At 39.3% G+C, this 7,620-nt stretch overlaps 1 pseudogene; it reads right to left on the bottom strand.

Moving 5' to 3' along the window:
- Positions 1-1,751: 1,751 nt before the first annotated feature.
- On the bottom strand, positions 1,752-6,463 carry LOC118825971 (annotated as a pseudogene).
- Between the last annotated feature and the right edge of the window lie 1,157 nt (positions 6,464-7,620).

Below are 7,620 nucleotides of genomic sequence, written 5' to 3'. Positions count from 1 at the left end.
TGGATTACTTGCTGATACTTTTCTGTATGTCAGTGAAACCATGCTGGCTAGAGAGGGTGAGTCCTGCTGGTTGTCCTTATCGTTGTATTATGGTTTTTGAATTATGAAGCCTAAAACTAGAGATATAATATCACAAAATTGGATGGATTTTGGGTCAGTTTTCAAGATAGACTACTTGTTTATGCTTGGTCACAGGACAGGGCAAGCTCTGCTGATTGTTGTGATATGTGTATCTTGTCTACAAAATACACCATTCCAAAGTTCGGAAGGCTTGAAGGCAATTATGCTCATGTGGAATTCGGGTTCAAAGAGTTAACATCAGCATAAGCAACAGAGGAATCAACTGATCCCATTTTGATTTACATTAACCAGGACCAATTCTGTGAGACAAAACATCACAGGAGTCACCAATCCTGGTCCTGGATATCTATCAGTCTGGAGTGTTCAGAACTCACCTGGCTCTAATATTCAGATTTCTCTGAAGAACTTCATTATCTGATCAGGTGTTACATTAGTGTTGGTGATAAACTCTGTAGGATGGCTCCCGGACCAGGATTTGACATCCATGCTCAAGGCTTTCGGGAAGTTTTAGATACATCGTTGACTGTTCGTATGAGCGGAAGTCTAATAAGTAGGTTGTTTGAAATGGAAAACAGGGGCAGCAGCTCTATACCTGAGCTCACTACTACAACACAATTTCCAAAAAAATTGGGACGGTGTGCAAGATGTAAATAAAAACAAAATGCAATGATGTATAAATCATTTAAACCCTCTATTTAATTGAAAATAGTACAAAGACAACTTATCAAATGTTGAAACTGAGAAATTTTATTGTTTTTTGAAAAATATCTGCCCGTTTTGAATTTGATGCCAGCAACACGTTCCAAAAAAGTTGAGACGGGGGCAACAGAAGGCTGGTAAAGTTGTGTAATGCTAAAAAAACACCTGGTGGTTAACTGGCAACAGGTCAGTAACATGATTAGTTATAAAATAGCATCTCACAGAGGCTGAGACTTTCAGAGGTAAAAATGTGGAGGGGTTCACCACTTTGTGAAAGACTGCACCATCAAATAGTGCAACAAATCAAGAATAACGTTTCTCAACATAAAATAGCAAAGAACCTTTGCTTTTCATCATCTACAGTATATAATATCATTAAAAGATTCAGAGCCTCTGGAAAAATCTCTGTATGCAAGGGACGAGGCCAAAAACCAGTATTTGCTGGCCGTGATCTTTGGGCCCTCAGGCAGCACTGCATTAAAAACAGACATGATTCTGTAGTGGAAATCACTGCATGGGCTCAGAAACTCTTCTGAAAAACACTGTCTGTGAAAACAGTTCATCACTGCATCCATAAATGCAAGTTAAAACTCTAAAATGCAAAGAAGAAACCACATATAAACAGGATCCAGAAATGCTGCCACCTTCTCTGGGCCCGAGCTCATTTAAAATGGACTGAGGGGAAGTGGAAAAGTGTCCTGTGGTCCAATGAATGAAAATTAGAAATTCTTTTTGGAAATCATGGACACTGTGTCCTCCGAGCTTGTTATCAGTGCACAGTTCAAAAGCCAGTATTCATGATGGTATTGGGGTGCATTAGTGCACATGGCATGGGTGATGTGCACATCTGTGAAGGCACCATTAATGCTGAATGATATAATGTTTTGGCAACATGTGCTGCCATCTAGACAACGTCTTTTTCAGGGAAGGCCTTGATTATTTCAGCAAGACAATGTCAAACCACATTCTGCATGTATTACGACAGCATTGCTCCACATTAAAAGAGTCTGGGTGCTAAACTGGCCTGCCTGCAGTCCAGACCTGTCACCACTGATAACATTTGCTGCATGAACAGTTGAGCAGGAAAAATTGATCCTAATAAGAGCTTGTGAAATGCCTGTAGATGAGTTAGACCAATCAGAGGGCAATCAAACCACCATGTGTTGTGACATCACAACCACAACTTAGTGGCAGTTTGGCACACTACGTTCAAGAGTCAATCCTCAAGCCAGAAAAGGTGGATATCCTGGTCTTCTCAGCCAAAATAAATGAGGCCTCAGTCTCAATTTATAAAAAATTGCAATTTAAATCACAGTCGCAATATTAGTTGGAAAAACTGCAATTGGATAATTTCCCAAATCATTCAGCCCTACTCCCTTTTTCTCAGTCCATATCTTGGTAATTTCTTTGTTTATTGAAGAGTAGAGAGGCCTTGCAAATTAAAGCGAAGGTTGCACTCCAAGTTCTCAAAGTCCTCCCCTCCCTACAGTCATACAGGCCCTTCTCATACTACAACCAGATGAAGTTGAGGTCCAGTCTGTTTCATAAGATTATGAGAAGAACCTCATTTATCATGTCCAACAGGCACGATGATCAGCGGTGCTGAGTTTTTACCTCCATTAAGGGTGCAGGGACTGAACACTGGATAGATCTTCTCAGTGAAAGACTCACCAGTGAAAGAGTAGACGTGAGACCTGGCCTCAACATCATAGAAGGAGACCAGACCCTCCTCATAATCCACAAACACCCCCACCTTCTGGGGAGCCTGATCTAAGGAGAGAAGAACTGGGGGAGTGTCCAGAGCTTTATATCGAGTTTTGTTTCTCAGCCACACAGTCCAGTATCCATTCAAAGGACTCAGTGTAATCTCCCCCTTCCTGTTACTGGACTCTGCAGTCACTCCTAAATCCCACTTAGTCTTCCCACTGACCTGGACCTCATAGTAAAATCTCCCTGAGGAGAACCCCTCCTTTCCCAGCACAAAAACACAACGATCAAACCTCTCTGGTTTGTCAGAGACGTTCTGCCGTTTGTCTCCATGTCTCACTTGTTTCCCATCATCAGACAGGATAAGGTAGGGATTTGCGGTATCAGGATCCAGAGTCACATCAACTGAAAGAGGAAGAAATGATTTAAACCTGCATGGTCAATACATAGAGAGTAATAGAGAAATTAGTGATCAAGGAGAACCCACCCACCTGCATATTGCTGGACTCTCTTCAGTTCTGATTGGAAAAGAATAAGAGACTATTAGAACCTAAATTTGACAGTATACCAACAAAATCCACTCAATTTTCAGAAGCTCTCAGAGATCATACAGTACTTACTGATCTCAGGAACCTTCTCCATCTCCTTACTGAGCTCTTCCTGAAGCTGAGTCAGAGCTCTCCTCAGAGTCTCCACCCTCAGATGGGTGTTAATCCTGACGTCAGGCCAGTTCTTAGTGTGTGGACGGCTGCAGAGGGACGGGTAAACCTACAGTCCAGCAGGAGAGAGGAGAAACCCCTCAGCATGGGGAGTGCTGTCCTGTGATGGACTGCATTACTATGGAGAAACAGAGGGACTCTGACCTGTAGGAGGTGGAGGTGGTCCTCAGTGTGGGAGAGCTGCTCCAGCTCAGTGTCTCTCCTCTTTAGCTCAGTGATTTCCTGCTCCAGCTCTTTAATGAACTCTTCAGCCTGCCTCTCTGCTGCTTTCTGCTTCTCCTCCATCACCTCAAGCAGCTCCGCCTGGCTTCTCTCAATGCAGCGCAGCAGAGCTCTGAAGACCTCCTCACTGTCTGCTTTCTCCTTCTCTGAGCTTTTCTAACAGGAGATCATTAACCTACATTAATTTTTGTATTTTAATCAGTTGAAGTCTAATAAGTATATTACAACGGAATTAAAACTACAGAGCAGGTCACTGTTTATACTCACTTTACTGAGTTTTACAGAGTGTTTGATTTCCTCAATCTTCTTCAGTCGGTCCTGGATCATCTGCTGAACTTCTGCCTGTGTCTTCACCAGCTGAGTCTGTGACAATTAGACACATTATAAGAAACACAATCATTAATTTACAGTAATGAGATGGATACGTCTCTAAATGTCTCTCACCTTCTTCTCTCCACTCTCCTCCTCTATAGGAACAGTGCTGTGAGTCTTGTGGTCTGTCTCAGTGCAGAACTGACACACACTCGTCTGGTCGTCTCTACAGAACAGCTCCAGGGGTCTCTCATGTTTCTGGCAGATGTAGTCCTCCAGGTTCTCCACAGGGTCCATCAGTTTGTGTTTTTTGTGTTTTGCTTTAGTTTTATGAGGCATCAGATGAGTCTCGCAGTAGGACATTTGACAGTCCAGACAGGACTTCACAGCCTCCTCACTGCAGTAGTCACACAGAACCTTGTTAGCTTGGAGGGTTGTTTCTCTGGAGCTCTGCTGGATTTCACCTGAACTGACTTCTTGAACTGAGCAGCCAGTCCAGAGATGGATGTATTCACATGCAGATCAGGTCTTTTGGAGAATTCCTCTTTACAAACTGGACACTGGCAGCGTGAACTGCTGTCCCAGCGCTCTTCGAGACAGACCATGCAGAAGTTGTGTCCACATGGAGTCGAGACTGGATCAGTGAACACATCCAGACAGATAGAGCACAGGAGCTGATCTTCAGACAGGAGACTGCTGGAGGAAGACATGACTGATGGAGGAGATCATGAAGGTGAATTATCAGTGACTGAATGGACATTTGTATGGCTTTAGATGATTTGGCACTGACTTTGTCAAATATCCTTGACAATTTGTAATATTTAGGTAAAAGTTAAATCTTGGCATTTTAATGACATTTTAAATTTAAAAATATTACATGCAAAGTATTACTACATTCACTGAGGTCAATGTATTCAAAATGGCCATTAAGTACAAGTTATTTAGTTTTCAGATGTTTCTGAGGAGATTAGATGTAAGATAACCCCCTTGCAAAATGAAGAAGAAAATAAAGAGACAAATAGGGAAAAACCCTTTTTGGTTTATAGAACCATCTATAGCACATTCTCCAGCAATCTGAATAACCATTTCATGATGCAGAGAACCCTTTAATCAAAGCGTTCTGTGAGTGTTCTTGGTTCTATACAGAACCATTTTCTTTACTAAAGTACCCTTGGAAAACCATCTTTGTACAATACAAGAATGCTTTTTGGTGCTATATAGAACCCCTTTCAAAAAGCTTCAATATAGAACCATCTACAGCACATTCTCAAACAATGTAAAGAACATAGTTGATGATGCAAAGAAAAAGCCCCCCCCCAAAAAAAACAAAAAAAGCCAGTGACAATGAAGATGTTTTGTTTTTTACTGAAACGTTTAATCTTGGTATTAATATAAATTTGTTACTGATGTAAGATTTTGAAATTGTATTAGAAATGTGTGCTTATACTGTATGTGTAAGTGTCTATATGTAACACTAATATGTTCCATATGTATTATACACTACTGTGTACAAATTAAGAGACCATCCTTCATTTCGCTGCTGTCGGAACAAAACCCCATATCTCCAAAATGGCGACTTTACAGGAGAGGAAAAAAATTACTCTACTTTTAATGTAAGTCAATGGAACCAGACATTCCAAGTAATTTTGGGCCGTTTCGATGTTTGTGAGGAGATTAGATGTGAGATAATCCACTTGCACAAGGAAAACTTCCAAAACTGGAGTTCAAAAACTGATTAAATGCTACAGAGAAAATGGGCCTCCTAATAACCACCTGGAAGACCTGGTAGACCCCAAAACTGCCCCCATCAGATAAACAGCACTTAAAGCTTTCATCTCTGAGAGAGAGGAGAAAATCAAGCTGCTTCAGATCTGAAAACATCCACAGGTGTTTCTGTCCATCCTTCCACTGTGGGGAGACGACTCAGCACTGTGGGTCTGAAAGGATGTGTAGCTGTTCAAGAAGAACCTCACTGAGAAAAGGAGACGGACACACCAAACAAAGAAGCTGAACGATGGACTGACCACCCCAGAGTCCAGACCTCAACACCACTGAATGTGTTTGATTACTTCAGAAAATGATCAACCAGCTTCTAAGACTGAACTTTGGAGGTGTGTCTGCAGATTCTTAGAAGAACTGAAAGTGAGTCTCCTGAAGAGAATGGAAGCAGGAATAAAGGTAAAGAGTGACACAGTAAATACTGAATTGTTTTATTTTTTTATATATGTTTTTCTTCTGATGCTGAAAAATGAATAACTTGCTGTTTTAACTGGAAATTCAGCAAATGACGCGTGGTCTCTGACTTTTGCACAGTACTTTTGCATAATTCAAACAATTCCCAACCATTTCCTCAGCTGGAACCACCTCAAACATGTTACCTCTAACCTTAGTTCTGTAACTTTTGCTAGTAAATAAACTCTCCAGTGAAATTAACAACATTTATGCCACACAAAAGACAACATAGTATATCTAAATTAATCAAACCTAACAACTCAGTGACCATGGCTTTTGGCCTATCAAACAGTCACTTACTGAGGTGTGATAGTCGTCCAGTTGGTGTCAGTTTATCGGTAGCTGAGTTGATGTTTCTGTAGAAGGGACTGATATGGACAAAAAAATTAGAAAAGAGTTCAGTAAAGCTGATTATAAAGACATATTCTCAGTTTCCGGAGTTTTCCACTTCTCTTTGAAAGAGCTCAAAGGGCACACATTTACAACACTTGGCCACACCCAGGTACCCAGGTCATCGTCCATAACTGGAAATGATTCTTAGAGATGTGGAACCTTGATAATATTTTGCTGCTGTCAGAATAAAACCTTGTATCTCCATTTTTGTCAGTTTTTGACATAATTTGGAAATGCCTGTTGCCTTTTACATGGTGTGTACATTTCATGATGAATGGACCAAAATTACTAAAGTCTGGTTCAGTTGACTTTCATTAAAAGTAAAGAAGGTTTTTCCTTCTCCTGTAAAGTTACCATTTTGGAGATACAAGGTTTTTTCCAACAACAGCGATTTGTTTTTGCAGTATTGTGTGGCTGATAATGGTGTAGTTTGGTCTCAGCTGTGCATTGTGAGTTATTTTTACTTGTTAATATTTGCACTGTCCAGTGGTGCAGTGGCTTCTTTGAGTGATGCCATAGACCACATTCGGTTCTCTGAAGAAAAGATTTGTGTTTAAAGAACCTTCACATAATTTAGTGTTTCTATACTAATTTAATCTTTTTACACTGTAATGTTGATGGAATATGTTTGAATGTAAATGTACATGATTTACCAAACTTTCATCTTTGTAAGTGAGCAACCATGTCAACACTGATGTGCTGTTATTGTGTTTAATTGTGTCAGTTGTGTTGGATGGTTTGACATGAAGAAAGCTGCTGTTTGTTTCTCTCTCTCTCTCTCTCTCTCTCTATATATATATATATATATATATATATATATATATATATATATATGTATATGTGTATATATATATATATATATATATATATATATATATATATATATATATATGTATATGTGTGTGTGTGTGTGTGTGTATATATATATATATATATATATATATATATATATATATATATATATATATATATATATATATATATGTGTGTGTGTGTATATATATATATATATATATATATGTGTGTGTATATATATATATATGTGTGTGTGTGTGTGTGTGTGTGTATATATATATATGTGTGTATATATATATATATGTGTGTGTGTGTGTGTATATATATATATATATATATATATATATGTGTGTGTGTGTGTGTGTGTGTGTGTGTGTGTGTATATATATATATATGTGTGTATATATATATATATATGTGTGTGTGTGTGTGTGTGTGTGTGTGTGTGTGTGTGTGTGTG

The sequence above is a fragment of the Colossoma macropomum genome, unplaced genomic scaffold (assembly GCF_904425465.1).
Source record: "Colossoma macropomum unplaced genomic scaffold, Colossoma_macropomum, whole genome shotgun sequence".
NCBI lineage: Eukaryota > Metazoa > Chordata > Actinopteri > Characiformes > Serrasalmidae > Colossoma > Colossoma macropomum.
Note: the sequence above shows the minus strand (reverse complement) of the source record. Positions and strands in the feature narration are given on the sequence as shown.